Raw genomic sequence first — 22,023 nt, 5'->3', positions numbered from 1 at the left:
GCTGGCACTTACCGTCAACTTGGAAGCAGCCGCGCAGAAGGCAGTCGCCCTCCAACCGGCGAACAGCGCATCATCGCGGCTACACGCGAGCTGGCCGCAATCGGAGCTTTCGCGGCTCTTCTCTCGCTCTTTCCCGCAGAGCTCCGGCGATGCACATCTCGGTCCGCGAAAGCCGCAATGAGCTTTGTGCAAGCTGCGCAGAAGAAACAAGGCACTAAACCGGCAAATGTCTAGCTAATCTCCCACGTGAAAAGGGTCAGCAAGGAAAGCTCTTGCTGCTCTTCACTCGCTCTTGGTAAAAGCCCAGAAGCATTGCGACTCTTCTCTGGATGATTTGCCCACCAACACTTCACATCAGCTCAAGCCGCCTGCCCGGAGGAAAAGAGGCTAGGAAAGATCGTAGAAGGCACGGTTGTTGCCGCACGAGAAGTGCCTGCTCCGGAGGCTTCTTGCGAGAAGCGCTAAAAGCACGCGAACATCGCGTTTCTGTGCTTTCCTGAACAGCTTGCGCTGGGACAGTTACAGCCGTGTTTTGCAAGCTGTCCGGGGTTCTGAGGCACTAAAAGTGCGGATGTGTGGCGACTGTCCAAGACGAGAACCGGCTGCTCTGAAAGCCCTTCCTGCTCTTCACGTACGCTTTCTAGCAGCTCTACGGACACACACACGTCAGCCTCTTCACTGTCCTACACAGCTAGCACGCTGGCACTTACCGTCAACTTGGAACCAGCCGCGCAGAAGGCAGTCGCCCTCCAACCGGCGAACAGCGCATCATCGCGGCTACACGCGAGCTGGCCGCACTCGGAGCTTTCGCGGCTCTTCTCTCGCTCTTTCCCGCAGAGCTCCGGCGATGCACAACTCGAACCGCGAAAGCCGCAATGAGCTTTGTGCAAGCTGCGCAGAAGAAACAAGGCACTAAACCGGCAAATGTCTAGCTAATCTCCCACGTGAAAAGGGTCAGCAAGGAAAGCTCTTGCTGCTCTTCACTCGCTCTTGCTAACAGCCCAGAAGCATTGCGACTCTTCTCTGGATGATTTGCCCACCAACACTTCACATCAGCTCAAGCCGGCTGCCCGGAGGAAAAGAGGCTAGGAAAGATCGTAGAAGGCACGGTTGTTGCCGCACGAGAAGTGCCTGCTCCGGAGGCTTCTTGCGAGCAGCGCTAAAAGCACGCGAACATCGCGTTTCTGTGCTTTCCTGAACAGCTTGCGCTGGGACAGTTACAGCCGTGTTTTGCAAGCTGTCCGGGGTTCTGAGGCACTAAAAGTGCGGATGTGTGGCGACTGTCCAAGACGAGAACCGGCTGCTCTGAAAGCCCTTCCTGCTCTTCACGTACGCTTTCTAGCAGCTCTACGGACACACACACGTCAGCCTCTTCACTGTCCTACACAGCTAGCACGCTGGCAGTTACCGTCAACTTGGAAGCAGCAGCGCAGAAGGCAGTCGCCCTCCAACCGGCGAACAGCGCATCATCGCGGCTACACGCGAGCTGGCCGCACTCGGAGCTTTCGCGGCTCTTCTCTCGCTCTTTCCCGCAGAGCTCCGGCGATGCACAACTCGAACCGCGAAAGCCGCAATGAGCTTTGTGCAAGCTGCGCAGAAGAAACAAGGCACTAAACCGGCAAATGTCTAGCTAAGCTCCCACGTGAAAAGGGTCAGCAAGGAAAGCTCTTGCTGCTCTTCACTCGCTCTTGCTAACAGCCCAGAAGCATTGCGACTCTTCTCTGGATGATTTGCCCTCCAACACTTCACATCAGCTCAAGCCGCCTGCCCGGAGGAAAAGAGGCTAGGAAAGATCGTAGAAGGCACGGTTGTTGCCGCACGAGAAGTGCCTGCTCCGGAGGCTTCTTGCGAGCAGCTCTAAAAGCACGCGAACATCGCGTTTCTGTGCTTTCCTGAACAGCTTGCGCTGGGACAGTTACAGCCGTGTTTTGCAAGCTGTCCGGGGTTCTGAGGCACTAAAAGTGCGGATGTGTGGCGACTGTCCAAGACGAGAACCGGCTGCTCTGAAAGCCCTTCCTGCTCTTCACGTACGCTTTCTAGCAGCTCTACGGACACACACACGTCAGCCTCTTCACTGTCCTACACAGCTAGCACGCTGGCAGTTACCGTCAACTTGGAAGCAGCCGCGCAGAAGGCAGTCGCCCTCCAACCGGCGAACAGCGCATCATCGCGGCTACACGCGAGCTGGCCGCACTCGGAGCTTTCGCGGCTCTTCTCTCGCTCTTTCCCGCAGAGCTCCGGCGATGCACAACTCGAACCGCGAAAGCCGCAATGAGCTTTGTGCAAGCTGCGCAGAAGAAACAAGGCACTAAACCGGCAAATGTCTAGCTAATCTCCCACGTGAAAAGGGTCAGCAAGGAAAGCTCTTGCTGCTCTTCACTCGCTCTTGCTAACAGCCCAGAAGCATTGCGACTCTTCTCTGGATGATTTGCCCACCAACACTTCACATCAGCTCAAGCCGGCTGCCCGGAGGAAAAGAGGCTAGGAAAGATCGTAGAAGGCACGGTTGTTGCCGCACGAGAAGTGCCTCCTCCGGAGGCTTCTTGCGAGCAGCGCTAAAAGCTTGCGAACATCGCGTTTCTGTGCTTTCCTGAACAGCTTGCGCTGGGACAGTTACAGCCGTGTTTTGCAAGCTGTCCGGGGTTCTGAGGCACTAAAAGTGCAGATGTGTGGCGACTGTCCAAGACGAGAACCGGCTGCTCTGAAAGCCCTTCCTGCTCTTCACGTACGCTTTCTAGCAGCTCTACGGACACACACACGTCAGCCTCTTCACTGTCCTACACAGCTAGCACGCTGGCACTTACCGTCAACTGGGAACCAGCCGCGCAGAAGGCAGTCGCCCTCCAACCGGCGAACAGTGCATCAACGCGGCTACACGCGAGCTGGCCGCACTCGGAGCTTTCGCGGCTCTTCTCTCGCTCTTTCCCGCAGAGCTCCGGCGATGCACAACTCGAACCGCGAAAGCCGCAATGAGCTTTGTGCAAGCTGCGCAGAAGAAACAAGGCACTAAACCGGCAAATGTCTAGCTAATCTCCCACGTGAAAAGGGTCAGCAAGGAAAGCTCTTGCTAACAGCCCAGAAGCATTGCGACTCTTCTCTGGATGATTTGCCCACCAACACTTCACATCAGCTCAAGCCGCCTGCCCGGAGGAAAAGAGGCTAGGAAAGATCGTAGAAGGCACGGTTGTTGCCGCACGAGAAGTGCCTGCTCCGGAGGCTTCTTGCGAGAAGCGCTAAAAGCACGCGAACATCGCGTTTCTGTGCTTTCCTGAACAGCTTGCGCTGGGACAGTTACAGCCGTGTTTTGCAAGCTGTCCGGGGTTCTGAGGCACTAAAAGTGCGGATGTGTGGCGACTGTCCAAGACGAGAACCGGCTGCTCTGAAAGCCCTTCCTGCTCTTCACGTACGCTTTCTAGCAGCTCTACGGACACACACACGTCAGCCTCTTCACTGTCCTACACAGCTAGCACGCTGGCAGTTACCGTCAACTTGGAAGCAGCCGCGCAGAAGGCAGTCGCCCTCCAACCGGCGAACAGCGCATCATCGCGGCTACACGCGAGCTGGCCGCACTCGGAGCTTTCGCGGCTCTTCTCTCGCTCTTTCCCGCAGAGCTCCGGCGATGCACAACTCGAACCGCGAAAGCCGCAATGAGCTTTGTGCAAGCTGCGCAGAAGAAACAAGGCACTAAACCGGCAAATGTCTAGCTAATCTCCCACGTGAAAAGGGTCAGCAAGGAAAGCTCTTGCTGCTCTTCACTCGCTCTTGGTAAAAGCCCAGAAGCATTGCGACTCTTCTCTGGATGATTTGCCCACCAACACTTCACATCAGCTCAAGCCGCCTGCCCGGAGGAAAAGAGGCTAGGAAAGATCGTAGAAGGCACGGTGGTTGCCGCACGAGAAGTGCCTGCTCCGGAGGCTTCTTGCGAGCAGCGCTAAAAGCACGCGAACATCGCGTTTCTGTGCTTTCCTGAACAGCTTGCGCTGGGACAGTTACAGCCGTGTTTTGCAAGCTGTCCGGGGTTCTGAGGCACTAAAAGTGCGGATGTGTGGCGACTGTCCAAGACGAGAACCGGCTGCTCTGAAAGCCCTTCCTGCTCTTCACGTACGCTTTCTAGCAGCTCTACGGACACACACACGTCAGCCTCTTCACTGTCCTACACAGCTAGCACGCTGGCACTTACCGTCAACTTGGAACCAGCCGCGCAGAAGGCAGTCGCCCTCCAACCGGCGAACAGCGCATCATCGCGGCTACACGCGAGCTGGCCGCACTCGGAGCTTTCGCGGCTCTTCTCTCGCTCTTTCCCGCAGAGCTCCGGCGATGCACAACTCGAACCGCGAAAGCCGCAATGAGCTTTGTGCAAGCTGCGCAGAAGAAACAAGGCACTAAACCGGCAAATGTCTAGCTAATCTCCCACGTGAAAAGGGTCAGCAAGGAAAGCTCTTGCTGCTCTTCACTCGCTCTTGCTAACAGCCCAGAAGCATTGCGACTCTTCTCTGGATGATTTGCCCTCCAACACTTCACATCAGCTCAAGCCGCCTGCCCGGAGGAAAAGAGGCTAGGAAAGATCGTAGAAGGCACGGTTGTTGCCGCACGAGAAGTGCCTGCTCCGGAGGCTTCTTGCGAGCAGCTCTAAAAGCACGCGAACATCGCGTTTCTGTGCTTTCCTGAACAGCTTGCGCTGGGACAGTTACAGCCGTGTTTTGCAAGCTGTCCGGGGTTCTGAGGCACTAAAAGTGCGGATGTGTGGCGACTGTCCAAGACGAGAACCGGCTGCTCTGAAAGCCCTTCCTGCTCTTCACGTACGCTTTCTAGCAGCTCTACGGACACACACACGTCAGCCTCTTCACTGTCCTACACAGCTAGCACGCTGGCAGTTACCGTCAACTTGGAAGCAGCCGCGCAGAAGGCAGTCGCCCTCCAACCGATGAACAGCGCATCATCGCGGCTACACGCGAGCTGGCCGCACTCGGAGCTTTCGCGGCTCTTCTCTCGCTCTTTCCCGCAGAGCTCCGGCGATGCACAACTCGAACCGCGAAAGCCGCAATGAGCTTTGTGCAAGCTGCGCAGAAGAAACAAGGCACTAAACCGGCAAATGTCTAGCTAATCTCCCACGTGAAAAGGGTCAGCAAGGAAAGCTCTTGCTGCTCTTCACTCGCTCTTGCTAACAGCCCAGAAGCATTGCGACTCTTCTCTGGATGATTTGCCCACCAACACTTCACATCAGCTCAAGCCGGCTGCCCGGAGGAAAAGAGGCTAGGAAAGATCGTAGAAGGCACGGTTGTTGCCGCACGAGAAGTGCCTCCTCCGGAGGCTTCTTGCGAGCAGCGCTAAAAGCTTGCGAACATAGCGTTTCTGTGCTTTCCTGAACAGCTTGCGCTGGGACAGTTACAGCCGTGTTTTGCAAGCTGTCCGGGGTTCTGAGGCACTAAAAGTTCGGATGTGTGGCGACTGTCCAAGACGAGAACCGGCTGCTCTGAAAACCCTTCCTGCTCTTCACGTACGCTTTCTAGCAGCTCTACGGACACACACACGTCAGCCTCTTCACTGTCCTACACAGCTAGCACGCTGGCAGTTACCGTCAACTTGGAAGCAGCCGCGCAGAAGGCAGTCGCCCTCCAACCGGCGAACAGCGCATCATCGCGGCTACACGCGAGCTGGCCGCACTCGGAGCTTTCGCGGCTCTTCTCTCGCTCTTTCCCGCAGAGCTCCGGCGATGCACAACTCGAACCGCGAAAGCCGCAATGAGCTTTGTGCAAGCTGCGCAGAAGAAACAAGGCACTAAACCGGCAAATGTCTAGCTAATCTCCCACGTGAAAAGGGTCAGCAAGGAAAGCTCTTGCTAACAGCCCAGAAGCATTGCGACTCTTCTCTGGATGATTTGCCCACCAACACTTCACATCAGCTCAAGCCGGCTGCCCGGAGGAAAAGAGGCTAGGAAAGATCGTAGAAGGCACGGTTGTTACGCACGAGAAGTGCCTGCTCCGGAGGCTTCTTGCGAGAAGCGGTAAAAGCACGCGAACATCGCGTTTCTGTGCTTTCCTGAACAGCTTGCGCTGGGACAGTTACAGCCGTGTTTTGCAAGCTGTCCGGGGTTCTGAGGCACTAAAAGTGCGGATGTGTGGCGACTGTCCAAGACGAGAACCGGCTGCTCTGAAAGCCCTTCCTGCTCTTCACGTACGCTTTCTAGCAGCTCTACGGACACACACACGTCAGCCTCTTCACTGTCCTACACAGCTAGCACGCTGGCACTTACCGTCAACTTGGAAGCAGCCGCGCAGAAGGCAGTCGCCCTCCAACCGGCGAACAGCGCATCATCGCGGCTACACGCGAGCTGGCCGCAATCGGAGCTTTCGCGGCTCTTCTCTCGCTCTTTCCCGCAGAGCTCCGGCGATGCACATCTCGGTCCGCGAAAGCCGCAATGAGCTTTGTGCAAGCTGCGCAGAAGAAACAAGGCACTAAACCGGCAAATGTCCAGCTAATCTCCCACGTGAAAAGGGTCAGCAAGGAAAGCTCTTGCTGCTCTTCACTCGCTCTTGCTAACAGCCCAGAAGCATTGCGACTCTTCTCTGGATGATTTGCCCTCCAACACTTCACATCAGCTCAAGCCGGCTGCCCGGAGGAAAAGAGGCTAGGAAAGATCGTAGAAGGCACGGTTGTTGCCGCACGAGAAGTGCCTGCTCCGGAGGCTTCTTGCGAGCAGCTCTAAAAGCACGCGAACATCGCGTTTCTGTGCTTTCCTGAACAGCTTGCGCTGGGACAGTTACAGCCGTGTTTTGCAAGCTGTCCGGGGTTCTGAGGCACTAAAAGTGCGGATGTGTGGCGACTGTCCAAGACGAGAACCGGCTGCTCTGAAAGCCCTTCCTGCTCTTCACGTACGCTTTCTAGCAGCTCTACGGACACACACACGTCAGCCTCTTCACTGTCCTACACAGCTAGCACGCTGGCAGTTACCGTCAACTTGGAAGCAGCCGCGCAGAAGGCAGTCGCCCTCCAACCGGCGAAGAGCGCATCATCGCGGCTACACGCGAGCTGGCCGCACTCGGAGCTTTCGCGGCTCTTCTCTCGCTCTTTCCCGCAGAGCTCCGGCGATGCACAACTCGAACCGCGAAAGCCGCAATGAGCTTTGTGCAAGCTGCGCAGAAGAAACAAGGCACTAAACCGGCAAATGTCTAGCTAATCTCCCACGTGAAAAGGGTCAGCAAGGAAAGCTCTTGCTGCTCTTCACTCGCTCTTGCTAACAGCCCAGAAGCATTGCGACTCTTCTCTGGATGATTTGCCCACCAACACTTCACATCAGCTCAAGCCGGCTGCCCGGAGGAAAAGAGGCTAGGAAAGATCGTAGAAGGCACGGTTGTTGCCGCACGAGAAGTGCCTCCTCCGGAGGCTTCTTGCGAGCAGCGCTAAAAGCTTGCGAACATCGCGTTTCTGTGCTTTCCTGAACAGCTTGCGCTGGGACAGTTACAGCCGTGTTTTGCAAGCTGTCCGGGGTTCTGAGGCACTAAAAGTTCGGATGTGTGGCGACTGTCCAAGACGAGAACCGGCTGCTCTGAAAGCCCTTCCTGCTCTTCACGTACGCTTTCTAGCAGCTCTACGGACACACACACGTCAGCCTCTTCACTGTCCTACACAGCTAGCACGCTGGCACTTACCGTCAACCGGGAAGCAGCCGCGCAGAAGGCAGTCGCCCTCCAACCGGCGAACAGCGCATCATCGCGGCTACACGCGAGCTGGCCGCACTCGGAGCTTTCGCGGCTCTTCTCTCGCTCTTTCCCGCAGAGCTCCGGCGATGCACATCTCGGTCCGCGAAAGCCGCAATGAGCTTTGTGCAAGCTGCGCAGAAGAAACAAGGCACTAAACCGGCAAATGTCTAGCTAATCTCCCACGTGAAAAGGGTCAGCAAGGAAAGCTCTTGCTGCTCTTCACTCGCTCTTGGTAAAAGCCCAGAAGCATTGCGACTCTTCTCTGGATGATTTGCCCACCAACACTTCACATCAGCTCAAGCCGCCTGCCCGGAGGAAAAGAGGCTAGGAAAGATCGTAGAAGGCACGGTTGTTGCCGCACGAGAAGTGCCTGCTCCGGAGGCTTCTTGCGAGCAGCGCTAAAAGCACGCGAACATCGCGTTTCTGTGCTTTCCTGAACAGCTTGCGCTGGGACAGTTACAGCCGTGTTTTGCAAGCTGTCCGGGGTTCTGAGGCACTAAAAGTGCGGATGTGTGGCGACTGTCCAAGACGAGAACCGGCTGCTCTGAAAGCCCTTCCTGCTCTTCACGTACGCTTTCTAGCAGCTCTACGGACACACACACGTCAGCCTCTTCACTGTCCTACACAGCTAGCACGCTGGCACTTACCGTCAACTTGGAAGCAGCCGCGCAGAAGGCAGTCGCCCTCCAACCGGCGAACAGCGCATCATCGCGGCTACACGCGAGCTGGCCGCACTCGGAGCTTTCGCGGCTCTTCTCTCGCTCTTTCCCGCAGAGCTCCGGCGATGCACAACTCGAACCGCGAAAGCCGCAATGAGCTTTGTGCAAGCTGCGCAGAAGAAACAAGGCACTAAACCGGCAAATGTCCAGCTAATCTCCCACATGAAAAGGGTCAGCAAGGAAAGCTCTTGCTGCTCTTCACTCGCTCTTGCTAACAGCCCAGAAGCATTGCGACTCTTCTCTGGATGATTTGCCCACCAACACTTCACATCAGCTCAAGCCGCCTGCCCGGAGGAAAAGAGGCTAGGAAAGATCGTAGAAGGCACGGTTGTTGCCGCACGAGAAGTGCCTCCTCCGGAGGCTTCTTGCGAGCAGCGCTAAAAGCTTGCGAACATCGCGTTTCTGTGCTTTCCTGAACAGCTTGCGCTGGGACAGTTACAGCCGTGTTTTGCAAGCTGTCCGGGGTTCTGAGGCACTAAAAGTGCGGATGTGTGGCGACTGTCCAAGACGAGAACCGGCTGCTCTGAAAGCCCTTCCTGCTCTTCACGTATGCTTTCTAGCAGCTCTACGGACACACACACGTCAGCCTCTTCACTGTCCTACACAGCTAGCACGCTGGCACTTACCGTCAACTTGGAAGCAGCCGCGCAGAAGGCAGTCGCCCTCCAACCGGCGAACAGCGCATCATCGCGGCTACACGCGAGCTGGCCGCACTCGGAGCTTTCGCGGCTCTTCTCTCGCTCTTTCCCGCAGAGCTCCGGCGATGCACAACTCGAACCGCGAAAGCCGCAATGAGCTTTGTGCAAGCTGCGCAGAAGAAACAAGGCACTAAACCGGCAAATGTCTAGCTAATCTCCCACGTGAAAAGGGTCAGCAAGGAAAGCTCTTGCTGCTCTTCACTCGCTCTTGCTAACAGCCCAGAAGCATTGCGACTCTTCTCTGGATGATTTGCCCTCCAACACTTCACATCAGCTCAAGCCGCCTGCCCGGAGGAAAAGAGGCTAGGAAAGATCGTAGAAGGCACGGTTGTTGCCGCACGAGAAGTGCCTGCTCCGGAGGCTTCTTGCGAGCAGCTCTAAAAGCACGCGAACATCGCGTTTCTGTGCTTTCCTGAACAGCTTGCGCTGGGACAGTTACAGCCGTGTTTTGCAAGCTGTCCGGGGTTCTGAGGCACTAAAAGTGCGGATGTGTGGCGACTGTCCAAGACGAGAACCGGCTGCTCTGAAAGCCCTTCCTGCTCTTCACGTACGCTTTCTAGCAGCTCTACGGACACACACACGTCAGCCTCTTCACTGTCCTACACAGCTAGCACGCTGGCAGTTACCGTCAACTTGGAACCAGCCGCGCAGAAGGCAGTCGCCCTCCAACTGGCGAAGAGCGCATCATCGCGGCTACACGCGAGCTGGCCGCACTCGGAGCTTTCGCGGCTCTTCTCTCGCTCTTTCCCGCAGAGCTCCGGCGATGCACAACTCGAACCGCGAAAGCCGCAATGAGCTTTGTGCAAGCTGCGCAGAAGAAACAAGGCACTAAACCGGCAAATGTCCAGCTAATCTCCCACGTGAAAAGGGTCAGCAAGGAAAGCTCTTGCTGCTCTTCACTCGCTCTTGCTAACAGCCCAGAAGCATTGCGACTCTTCTCTGGATGATTTGCCCACCAACACTTCACATCAGCTCAAGCCGGCTGCCCGGAGGAAAAGAGGCTAGGAAAGATCGTAGAAGGCACGGTTGTTGCCGCACGAGAAGTGCCTGCTCCGGAGGCTTCTTGCGAGCAGCGCTAAAAGCAGGCGAACATCGCGTTTCTGTGCTTTCCTGAACAGCTTGCGCTGGGACAGTTACAGCCGTGTTTTGCAAGCTGTCCGGGGTTCTGAGGCACTAAAAGTGCGGATGTGTGGCGACTGTCCAAGACGAGAACCGGCTGCTCTGAAAGCCCTTCCTGCTCTTCACGTACGCTTTCTAGCAGCTCTACGGACACACACACGTCAGCCTCTTCACTGTCCTACACAGCTAGCACGCTGGCACTTACCGTCAACTTGGAACCAGCCGCGCAGAAGGCAGTCGCCCTCCAACCGGCGAACAGCGCATCATCGCGGCTACACGCGAGCTGGCCGCACTCGGAGCTTTCGCGGCTCTTCTCTCGCTCTTTCCCGCAGAGCTCCGGCGATGCACAACTCGAACCGCGAAAGCCGCAATGAGCTTTGTGCAAGCTGCGCAGAAGAAACAAGGCACTAAACCGGCAAATGTCTAGCTAATCTCCCACGTGAAAAGGGTCAGCAAGGAAAGCTCTTGCTGCTCTTCACTCGCTCTTGCTAACAGCCCAGAAGCATTGCGACTCTTCTCTGGATGATTTGCCCACCAACACTTCACATCAGCTCAAGCCGCCTGCCCGGAGGAAAAGAGGCTAGGAAAGATCGTAGAAGGCACGGTTGTTGCCGCACGAGAAGTGCCTGCTCCGGAGGCTTCTTGCGAGCAGCGCTAAAAGCTTGCGAACATCGCGTTTCTGTGCTTTCCTGAACAGCTTGCGCTGGGACAGTTACAGCCGTGTTTTGCAAGCTGTCCGGGGTTCTGAGGCACTAAAAGTGCGGATGTGTGGCGACTGTCCAAGACGAGAACCGGCTGCTCTGAAAGCCCTTCCTGCTCTTCACGTACGCTTTCTAGCAGCTCTACGGACACACACACGTCAGCCTCTTCACTGTCCTACACAGCTAGCACGCTGGCACTTACCGTCAACTTGGAAGCAGCCGCGCAGAAGGCAGTCGCCCTCCAACCGGCGAACAGCGCATCATCGCGGCTACACGCGAGCTGGCCGCACTCGGAGCTTTCGCGGCTCTTCTCTCGCTCTTTCCCGCAGAGCTCCGGCGATGCACAACTCGAACCGCGAAAGCCGCAATGAGCTTTGTGCAAGCTGCGCAGAAGAAACAAGGCACTAAACCGGCAAATGTCTAGCTAATCTCCCACGTGAAAAGGGTCAGCAAGGAAAGCTCTTGCTGCTCTTCACTCGCTCTTGCTAACAGCCCAGAAGCATTGCGACTCTTCTCTGGATGATTTGCCCACCAACACTTCACATCAGCTCAAGCCGGCTGCCCGGAGGAAAAGAGGCTAGGAAAGATCGTAGAAGGCACGGTTGTTGCCGCACGAGAAGTGCCTGCTCCGGAGGCTTCTTGCGAGCAGCGCTAAAAGCACGCGAACATCGCGTTTCTGTGCTTTCCTGAACAGCTTGCGCTGGGACAGTTACAGCCGTGTTTTGCAAGCTGTCCGGGGTTCTGAGGCACTAAAAGTTCGGATGTGTGGCGACTGTCCAAGACGAGAACCGGCTGCTCTGAAAGCCCTTCCTGCTCTTCACGTACGCTTTCTAGCAGCTCTACGGACACACACACGTCAGCCTCTTCACTGTCCTACACAGCTAGCACGCTGGCACTTACCGTCAACTTGGAACCAGCCGCGCAGAAGGCAGTCGCCCTCCAACCGGCGAACAGCGCATCATCGCGGCTACACGCGAGCTGGCCGCACTCGGAGCTTTCGCGGCTCTTCTCTCGCTCTTTCCCGCAGAGCTCCGGCGATGCACAACTCGAACCGCGAAAGCCGCAATGAGCTTTGTGCAAGCTGCGCAGAAGAAACAAGGCACTAAACCGGCAAATGTCTAGCTAATCTCCCACGTGAAAAGGGTCAGCAAGGAAAGCTCTTGCTAACAGCCCAGAAGCATTGCGACTCTTCTCTGGATGATTTGCCCACCAACACTTCACATCAGCTCAAGCCGGCTGCCCGGAGGAAAAGAGGCTAGGAAAGATCGTAGAAGGCACGGTTGTTACGCACGAGAAGTGCCTGCTCCGGAGGCTTCTTGCGAGCAGCGCTAAAAGCTTGCGAACATCGCGTTTCTGTGCTTTCCTGAACAGCTTGCGCTGGGACAGTTACAGCCGTGTTTTGCAAGCTGTCCGGGGTTCTGAGGCACTAAAAGTGCGGATGTGTGGCGACTGTCCAAGACGAGAACCGGCTGCTCTGAAAGCCCTTCCTGCTCTTCACGTACGCTTTCTAGCAGCTCTACGGACACACACACGTCAGCCTCTTCACTGTCCTACACAGCTAGCACGCTGGCACTTACCGTCAACTTGGAAGCAGCCGCGCAGAAGGCAGTCGCCCTCCAACCGGCGAAGAGCGCATCATCGCGGCTACACGCGAGCTGGCCGCAATCGGAGCTTTCGCGGCTCTTCTCTCGCTCTTTCCCGCAGAGCTCCGGCGATGCACATCTCGGTCCGCGAAAGCCGCAATGAGCTTTGTGCAAGCTGCGCAGAAGAAACAAGGCACTAAACCGGCAAATGTCTAGCTAATCTCCCACGTGAAAAGGGTCAGCAAGGAAAGCTCTTGCTGCTCTTCACTCGCTCTTGCTAACAGCCCAGAAGCATTGCGACTCTTCTCTGGATGATTTGCCCACCAACACTTCACATCAGCTCAAGCCGGCTGCCCGGAGGAAAAGAGGCTAGGAAAGATCGTAGAAGGCACGGTTGTTGCCGCACGAGAAGTGCCTGCTCCGGAGGCTTCTTGCGAGCAGCTCTAAAAGCACGCGAACATCGCGTTTCTGTGCTTTCCTGAACAGCTTGCGCTGGGACAGTTACAGCCGTGTTTTGCAAGCTGTCCGGGGTTCTGAGGCACTAAAAGTGCGGATGTGTGGCGACTGTCCAAGACGAGAACCGGCTGCTCTGAAAGCCCTTCCTGCTCTTCACGTACGCTTTCTAGCAGCTCTACGGACACACACACGTCAGCCTCTTCACTGTCCTACACAGCTAGCACGCTGGCACTTACCGTCAACTTGGAACCAGCCGCGCAGAAGGCAGTCGCCCTCCAACCGGCGAACAGCGCATCATCGCGGCTACACGCGAGCTGGCCGCACTCGGAGCTTTCGCGGCTCTTCTCTCGCTCTTTCCCGCAGAGCTCCGGCGATGCACAACTCGAACCGCGAAAGCCGCAATGAGCTTTGTGCAAGCTGCGCAGAAGAAACAAGGCACTAAACCGGCAAATGTCTAGCTAATCTCCCACGTGAAAAGGGTCAGCAAGGAAAGCTCTTGCTGCTCTTCACTCGCTCTTGCTAACAGCCCAGAAGCATTGCGACTCTTCTCTGGATGATTTGCCCACCAACACTTCACATCAGCTCAAGCCGGCTGCCCGGAGGAAAAGAGGCTAGGAAAGATCGTAGAAGGCACGGTTGTTGCCGCACGAGAAGTGCCTGCTCCGGAGGCTTCTTGCGAGCAGCGCTAAAAGCACGCGAACATCGCGTTTCTGTGCTTTCCTGAACAGCTTGCGCTGGGACAGTTACAGCCGTGTTTTGCAAGCTGTCCGGGGTTCTGAGGCACTAAAAGTGCGGATGTGTGGCGACTGTCCAAGACGAGAACCGGCTGCTCTGAAAGCCCTTCCTGCTCTTCACGTACGCTTTCTAGCAGCTCTACGGACACACACACGTCAGCCTCTTCACTGTCCTACACAGCTAGCACGCTGGCAGTTACCGTCAACTTGGAACCAGCCGCGCAGAAGGCAGTCGCCCTCCAACCGGCGAACAGCGCATCATCGCGGCTACACGCGAGCTGGCCGCACTCGGAGCTTTCGCGGCTCTTCTCTCGCTCTTTCCCGCAGAGCTCCGGCGATGCACAACTCGAACCGCGAAAGCCGCAATGAGCTTTGTGCAAGCTGCGCAGAAGAAACAAGGCACTAAACCGGCAAATGTCTAGCTAATCTCCCACGTGAAAAGGGTCAGCAAGGAAAGCTCTTGCTGCTCTTCACTCGCTCTTGCTAACAGCCCAGAAGCATTGCGACTCTTCTCTGGATGATTTGCCCACCAACACTTCACATCAGCTCAAGCCGGCTGCCCGGAGGAAAAGAGGCTAGGAAAGATCGTAGAAGGCACGGTTGTTGCCGCACGAGAAGTGCCTCCTCCGGAGGCTTCTTGCGAGCAGCGCTAAAAGCTTGCGAACATCGCGTTTCTGTGCTTTCCTGAACAGCTTGCGCTGGGACAGTTACAGCCGTGTTTTGCAAGCTGTCCGGGGTTCTGAGGCACTAAAAATTCGGATGTGTGGCGACTGTCCAAGACGAGAACCGGCTGCTCTGAAAGCCCTTCCTGCTCTTCACGTACGCTTTCTAGCAGCTCTACGGACACACACACGTCAGCCTCTTCACTGTCCTACACAGCTAGCACGCTGGCACTTACCGTCAACTTGGAAGCAGCCGCGCAGAAGGCAGTCGCCCTCCAACCGGCGAACAGCGCATCATCGCGGCTACACGCGAGCTGGCCGCACTCGGAGCTTTCGCGGCTCTTCTCTCGCTCTTTCCCGCAGAGCTCCGGCGATGCACAACTCGAACCGCGAAAGCCGCAATGAGCTTTGTGCAAGCTGCGCAGAAGAAACAAGGCACTAAACCGGCAAATGTCTAGCTAATCTCCCACGTGAAAAGGGTCAGCAAGGAAAGCTCTTGCTGCTCTTCACTCGCTCTTGCTAACAGCCCAGAAGCATTGCGACTCTTCTCTGGATGATTTGCCCTCCAACACTTCACATCAGCTCAAGCCGGCTGCCCGGAGGAAAAGAGGCTAGGAAAGATCGTAGAAGGCACGGTTGTTGCCGCACGAGAAGTGCCTGCTCCGGAGGCTTCTTGCGAGCAGCGCTAAAAGCACGCGAACATCGCGTTTCTGTGCTTTCCTGAACAGCTTGCGCTGGGACAGTTACAGCCGTGTTTTGCAAGCTGTCCGGGGTTCTGAGGCACTAAAAGTGCGGATGTGTGGCGACTGTCCAAGACGAGAACCGGCTGCTCTGAAAGCCCTTCCTCCTCTTCACGTACGCTTTCTAGCAGCTCTACGGACACACACACGTCAGCCTCTTCACTGTCCTACACAGCTAGCACGCTGGCACTTACCGTCAACTTGGAACCAGCCGCGCAGAAGGCAGTCGCCCTCCAACCGGCGAACAGCGCATCATCGCGGCTACACGCGAGCTGGCCGCACTCGGAGCTTTCGCGGCTCTTCTCTCGCTCTTTCCCGCAGAGCTCCGGCGATGCACATCTCGGTCCGCGAAAGCCGCAATGAGCTTTGTACAAGCTGCGCAGAAGAAACAAGGCACTAAACCGGCAAATGTCCAGCTAATCTCCCACGTGAAAAGGGTCAGCAAGGAAAGCTCTTGCTGCTCTTCACTCGCTCTTGCTAACAGCCCAGAAGCATTGCGACTCTTCTCTGGATGATTTGCCCACCAGCACTTCACATCAGCTCAAGCCGGCTGCCCGGAGGAAAAGAGGCTAGGAAAGATCGTAGAAGGCACGGTTGTTGCCGCACGAGAAGTGCCTCCTCCGGAGGCTTCTTGCGAGCAGCGCTAAAAGCTTGCGAACATCGCGTTTCTGTGCTTTCCTGAACAGCTTGCGCTGGGACAGTTACAGCCGTGTTTTGCAAGCTGTCCGGGGTTCTGAGGCACTAAAAGTGCAGATGTGTGGCGACTGTCCAAGACGAGAACCGGCTGCTCTGAAAGCCCTTCCTGCTCTTCACGTACGCTTTCTAGCAGCTCTACGGACACACACACGTCAGCCTCTTCACTGTCCTACACAGCTAGCACGCTGGCACTTACCGTCAACTGGGAACCAGCCGCGCAGAAGGCAGTCGCCCTCCAACCGGCGAACAGTGCATCAACGCGGCTACACGCGAGCTGGCCGCACTCGGAGCTTTCGCGGCTCTTCTCTCGCTCTTTCCCGCAGAGCTCCGGCGATGCACAACTCGAACCGCGAAAGCCGCAATGAGCTTTGTGCAAGCTGCGCAGAAGAAACAAGGCACTAAACCGGCAAATGTCTAGCTAATCTCCCACGTGAAAAGGGTCAGCAAGGAAAGCTCTTGCTAACAGCCCAGAAGCATTGCGACTCTTCTCTGGATGATTTGCCCACCAACACTTCACATCAGCTCAAGCCGCCTGCCCGGAGGAAAAGAGGCTAGGAAAGATCGTAGAAGGCACGGTTGTTGCCGCACGAGAAGCTCCTGCTCCGGAGGCTTCTTGCGAGAAGCGCTAAAAGCACGCGAACATCGCGTTTCTGTGCTTTCCTGAACAGCTTGCGCTGGGACAGTTACAGCCGTGTTTTGCAAGCTGTCCGGGGTTCTGAGGCACTAAAAGTGCGGATGTGTGGCGACTGTCCAAGACGAGAACCGGCTGCTCTGAAAGCCCTTCCTGCTCTTCACGTACGCTTTCTAGCAGCTCTACGGACACACACACGTCAGCCTCTTCACTGTCCTACACAGCTAGCACGCTGGCAGTTACCGTCAACTTGGAAGCAGCCGCGCAGAAGGCAGTCGCCCTCCAACCGGCGAACAGCGCATCATCGCGGCTACACGCGAGCTGGCCGCACTCGGAGCTTTCGCGGCTCTTCTCTCGCTCTTTCCCGCAGAGCTCCGGCGATGCACAACTCGAACCGCGAAAGCCGCAATGAGCTTTGTGCAAGCTGCGCAGAAGAAACAAGGCACTAAACCGGCAAATGTCTAGCTAATCTCCCACGTGAAAAGGGTCAGCAAGGAAAGCTCTTGCTGCTCTTCACTCGCTCTTGGTAAAAGCCCAGAAGCATTGCGACTCTTCTCTGGATGATTTGCCCACCAACACTTCACATCAGCTCAAGCCGCCTGCCCGGAGGAAAAGAGGCTAGGAAAGATCGTAGAAGGCACGGTTGTTGCCGCACGAGAAGTGCCTGCTCCGGAGGCTTCTTGCGAGCAGCGCTAAAAGCACGCGAACATCGCGTTTCTGTGCTTTCCTGAACAGCTTGCGCTGGGACAGTTACAGCCGTGTTTTGCAAGCTGTCCGGGGTTCTGAGGCACTAAAAGTGCGGATGTGTGGCGACTGTCCAAGACGAGAACCGGCTGCTCTGAAAGCCCTTCCTGCTCTTCACGTACGCTTTCTAGCAGCTCTACGGACACACACACGTCAGCCTCTTCACTGTCCTACACAGCTAGCACGCTGGCACTTACCGTCAACTTGGAACCAGCCGCGCAGAAGGCAGTCGCCCTCCAACCGGCGAACAGCGCATCATCGCGGCTACACGCGAGCTGGCCGCACTCGGAGCTTTCGCGGCTCTTCTCTCGCTCTTTCCCGCAGAGCTCCGGCGATGCACAACTCGAACCGCGAAAGCCGCAATGAGCTTTGTGCAAGCTGCGCAGAAGAAACAAGGCACTAAACCGGCAAATGTCTAGCTAATCTCCCACGTGAAAAGGGTCAGCAAGGAAAGCTCTTGCTGCTCTTCACTCGCTCTTGCTAACAGCCCAGAAGCATTGCGACTCTTCTCTGGATGATTTGCCCTCCAACACTTCACATCAGCTCAAGCCGCCTGCCCGGAGGAAAAGAGGCTAGGAAAGATCGTAGAAGGCACGGTTGTTGCCGCACGAGAAGTGCCTGCTCCGGAGGCTTCTTGCGAGCAGCTCTAAAAGCACGCGAACATCGCGTTTCTGTGCTTTCCTGAACAGCTTGCGCTGGGACAGTTACAGCCGTGTTTTGCAAGCTGTCCGGGGTTCTGAGGCACTAAAAGTGCGGATGTGTGGCGACTGTCCAAGACGAGAACCGGCTGCTCTGAAAGCCCTTCCTGCTCTTCACGTACGCTTTCTAGCAGCTCTACGGACACACACACGTCAGCCTCTTCACTGTCCTACACAGCTAGCACGCTGGCACTTACCGTCAACTTGGAAGCAGCCGCGCAGAAGGCAGTCGCCCTCCAACCGATGAACAGCGCATCATCGCGGCTACACGCGAGCTGGCCGCACTCGGAGCTTTCGCGGCTCTTCTCTCGCTCTTTCCCGCAGAGCTCCGGCGATGCACAACTCGAACCGCGAAAGCCGCAATGAGCTTTGTGCAAGCTGCGCAGAAGAAACAAGGCACTAAACCGGCAAATGTCTAGCTAATCTCCCACGTGAAAAGGGTCAGCAAGGAAAGCTCTTGCTAACAGCCCAGAAGCATTGCGACTCTTCTCTGGATGATTTGCCCACCAACACTTCACATCAGCTCAAGCCGGCTGCCCGGAGGAAAAGAGGCTAGGAAAGATCGTAGAAGGCACGGTTGTTGCCGCACGAGAAGTGCCTGCTCCGGAGGCTTCTTGCGAGCAGCGCTAAAAGCACGCGAACATCGCGTTTCTGTGCTTTCCTGAACAGCTTGCGCTGGGACAGTTACAGCCGTGTTTTGCAAGCTGTCCGGGGTTCTGAGGCACTAAAAGTTCGGATGTGTGGCGACTGTCCAAGACGAGAACCGGCTGCTCTGAAAGCCCTTCCTGCTCTTCACGTACGCTTTCTAGCAGCTCTACGGACACACACACGTCAGCCTCTTCACTGTCCTACACAGCTAGCACGCTGGCACTTACCGTCAACTTGGAAGCAGCCGCGCAGAAGGCAGTCGCCCTCCAACCGGCGAACAGCGCATCATCGCGGCTACACGCGAGCTGGCCGCACTCGGAGCTTTCGCGACTCTTCTCTCGCTCTTTCCCGCAGAGCTCCGGCGATGCACAACTCGAACCGCGAAAGCCGCAATGAGCTTTGTGCAAGCTGCGCAGAAGAAACAAGGCACTAAACCGGCAAATGTCCAGCTAATCTCCCACGTGAAAAGGGTCAGCAAGGAAAGCTCTTGCTGCTCTTCACTCGCTCTTGCTAACAGCCCAGAAGCATTGCGACTCTTCTCTGGATGATTTGCCCACCAACACTTCACATCAGCTCAAGCCGCCTGCCCGGAGGAAAAGAGGCTAGGAAAGATCGTAGAAGGCACGGTTGTTGCCGCACGAGAAGTGCCTGCTCCGGAGGCTTCTTGCGAGCAGCGCTAAAAGCACGCGAACATCGCGTTTCTGTGCTTTCCTGAACAGCTTGCGCTGGGACAGTTACAGCCGTGTTTTGCAAGCTGTCCGGGGTTCTGAGGCACTAAAAGTGCGGATGTGTGGCGACTGTCCAAGACGAGAACCGGCTGCTCTGAAAGCCCTTCCTGCTCTTCACGTACGCTTTCTAGAAGCTCTACGGACACACACACGTCAGCCTCTTCACTGTCCTACACAGCTAGCACGCTGGCACTTACCGTCAACTTGGAAGCAGCCGCGCAGAAGGCAGTCGCCCTCCAACCGGCGAACAGCGCATCATCGCGGCTACACGCGAGCTGGCCGCACTCGGAGCTTTCTCGGCTCTTCTCTCGCTCTTTCCCGCAGAGCTCCGGCGATGCACAACTCGAACCGCGAAAGCCGCAATGAGCTTTGTGCAAGCTGCGCAGAAGAAACAAGGCACTAAACCGGCAAATGTCTAGCTAATCTCCCACGTGAAAAGGGTCAGCAAGGAAAGCTCTTGCTGCTCTTCACTCGCTCTTGCTAACAGCCCAGAAGCATTGCGACTCTTCTCTGGATGATTTGCCCACCAACACTTCACATCAGCTCAAGCCGGCTGCCCGGAGGAAAAGAGGCTAGGAAAGATCGTAGAAGGCACGGTTGTTGCCGCACGAGAAGTGCCTGCTCCGGAGGCTTCTTGCGAGCAGCGCTAAAAGCACGCGAACATCGCGTTTCTGTGCTTTCCTGAACAGCTTGCGCTGGGACAGTTACAGCCGTGTTTTGCAAGCTGTCCGGGGTTCTGAGGCACTAAAAGTGCGGATGTGTGGCGACTGTCCAAGACGAGAACCGGCTGCTCTGAAAGCCCTTCCTGCTCTTCACGTACGCTTTCTAGCAGCTCTACGGACACACACACGTCAGCCTCTTCACTGTCCTACACAGCTAGCACGCTGGCAGTTACCGTCAACTTGGAAGCAGCAGCGCAGAAGGCAGTCGCCCTCCAACCGGCGAACAGCGCATCATCGCGGCTACACGCGAGCTGGCCGCACTCGGAGCTTTCGCGGCTCTTCTCTCGCTCTTTCCCGCAGAGCTCCGGCGATGCACAACTCGAACCGCGAAAGCCGCAATGAGCTTTGTGCAAGCTGCGCAGAAGAAACAAGGCACTAAACCGGCAAATGTCTAGCTAAGCTCCCACGTGAAAAGGGTCAGCAAGGAAAGCTCTTGCTGCTCTTCACTCGCTCTTGCTAACAGCCCAGAAGCATTGCGACTCTTCTCTGGATGATTTGCCCTCCAACACTTCACATCAGCTCAAGCCGCCTGCCCGGAGGAAAAGAGGCTAGGAAAGATCGTAGAAGGCACGGTTGTTGCCGCACGAGAAGTGCCTGCTCCGGAGGCTTCTTGCGAGCAGCGCTAAAAGCACGCGAACATCGCGTTTCTGTGCTTTCCTGAACAGCTTGCGCTGGGACAGTTACAGCCGTGTTTTGCAAGCTGTCCGGGGTTCTGAGGCACTAAAAGTGCGGATGTGTGGCGACTGTCCAAGACGAGAACCGGCTGCTCTGAAAGCCCTTCCTGCTCTTCACGTACGCTTTCTAGCAGCTCTACGGACACACACACGTCAGCCTCTTCACTGTCCTACACAGCTAGCACGCTGGCACTTACCGTCAACTTGGAAGCAGCCGCGCAGAAGGCAGTCGCCCTCCAACCGGCGAACAGCGCATCATCGCGGCTACACGCGAGCTGGCCGCACTCGGAGCTTTCGCGGCTCTTCTCTCGCTCTTTCCCGCAGAGCTCCGGCGATGCACAACTCGAACCGCGAAAGCCGCAATGAGCTTTGTGCAAGCTGCGCAGAAGAAACAAGGCACTAAACCGGCAAATGTCTAGCTAATCTCCCACGTGAAAAGGGTCAGCAAGGAAAGCTCTTGCTGCTCTTCACTCGCTCTTGCTAACAGCCCAGAAGCATTGCGACTCTTCTCTGGATGATTTGCCCTCCAACACTTCACATCAGCTCAAGCCGCCTGCCCGGAGGAAAAGAGGCTAGGAAAGATCGTAGAAGGCACGGTTGTTGCCGCACGAGAAGTGCCTGCTCCGGAGGCTTCTTGCGAGCAGCGCTAAAAGCACGCGAACATCGCGTTTCTGTGCTTTCCTGAACAGCTTGCGCTGGGACAGTTACAGCCGTGTTTTGCAAGCTGTCCGGGGTTCTGAGGCACTAAAAGTGCGGATGTGTGGCGACTGTTCAAGACGAGAACCGGCTGCTCTGAAAGCCCTTCCTGCTCTTCACGTACGCTTTCTAGCAGCTCTACGGACACACACACGTCAGCCTCTTCACTGTCCTACACAGCTAGCACGCTGGCACTTACCGTCAACTTGGAAGCAGCCGCGCAGAAGGCAGTCGCCCTCCAACCGGCGAACAGCGCATCATCGCGGCTACACGCGAGCTGGCCGCACTCGGAGCTTTCGCGGCTCTTCTCTCGCTCTTTCCCGCAGAGCTCCGGCGATGCACAACTCGAACCGCGAAAGCCGCAATGAGCTTTGTGCAAGCTGCGCAGAAGAAACAAGGCACTAAACCGGCAAATGTCTAGCTAAGCTCCCACGTGAAAAGGGTCAGCAAGGAAAGCTCTTGCTGCTCTTCACTCGCTCTTGCTAACAGCCCAGAAGCATTGCGAATCTTCTCTGGATGATTTGCCCTCCAACACTTCACATCAGCTCAAGCCGCCTGCCCGGAGGAAAAGAGGCTAGGAAAGATCGTAGAAGGCACGGTTGTTGCCGCACGAGAAGTGCCTGCTCCGGAGGCTTCTTGCGAGCAGCGCTAAAAGCTTGCGAACATCGCGTTTC

The 22,023-nt window shown here is 56.4% G+C and overlaps 1 long non-coding RNA gene across 1 annotated transcript in view; it reads left to right on the top strand.

Annotated features, from left to right (window-relative positions):
- The window catches only part of LOC147600854 (uncharacterized), an 840,330-nt gene that overhangs the window by 519,073 nt on the left and 299,234 nt on the right, over positions 1–22,023 (top strand). The window lies entirely within an intron of this gene.

The sequence above is a fragment of the Chlamydotis macqueenii genome, chromosome 4, assembly GCF_036417535.1.
Source record: "Chlamydotis macqueenii isolate bChlMac1 chromosome 4, bChlMac1.mat, whole genome shotgun sequence".
Lineage (NCBI taxonomy): Eukaryota > Metazoa > Chordata > Aves > Otidiformes > Otididae > Chlamydotis > Chlamydotis macqueenii.
Note: the sequence above shows the minus strand (reverse complement) of the source record. Positions and strands in the feature narration are given on the sequence as shown.